This window comes from Cariama cristata, unplaced genomic scaffold (genome assembly GCF_000690535.1).
Source record: "Cariama cristata isolate BGI_N322 unplaced genomic scaffold, ASM69053v1 scaffold8897, whole genome shotgun sequence".
In the NCBI taxonomy this organism is placed as follows: Eukaryota; Metazoa; Chordata; class Aves; order Cariamiformes; family Cariamidae; genus Cariama; species Cariama cristata.
The window spans coordinates 83,029-83,423 of record NW_009624891.1 but is presented as its reverse complement, the minus strand read 5'-3'; the positions used below and the strand labels follow the sequence as shown (position 1 = coordinate 83,423).

Below are 395 nucleotides of genomic sequence, written 5' to 3'. Positions count from 1 at the left end.
CCAGCCACAACCCAGACAGGAATGACACTATTTATTTGGAAACTTAAGACCTATGACCAAACTATAAACATGTATTGCAGCATCTGAGTATTTTGAGGTGAAAGATTAAAAGGAGATTCCTCAGCAATATTACTTTGTTTGTTTTTTATGCATCAGTTTTTCCAGGAAGTAACATAGTCCGCATTTTCAGCAGGCAGCTTTTAATAGTTTGGGTTTGGGTTTTTTTTGTCAGATTGGCAGAATATGAAAACAATAATTTCCTCAACAGGAAGGATTTAGCTGTGTAGGAGGAGAGGTAAGATGGCAGCAGGTGCCTTCATATGAAGTAAAGGACACTAGCTGAGAAAATGATTCCTCTCTCTTTCTGTACTTCCAATCCCATCCTTATTTCAGGT

At 38.0% G+C, this 395-nt stretch overlaps 1 protein-coding gene across 1 annotated transcript in view; it reads right to left on the bottom strand.

Annotated features, from left to right (window-relative positions):
• Positions 1 to 395, bottom strand: part of LOC104164126 (sodium channel protein type 2 subunit alpha-like) — a gene marked incomplete at its 3' end in the record, with an annotated part of 58,596 nt that overhangs the window by 9,976 nt on the left and 48,225 nt on the right. The window lies entirely within an intron of this gene.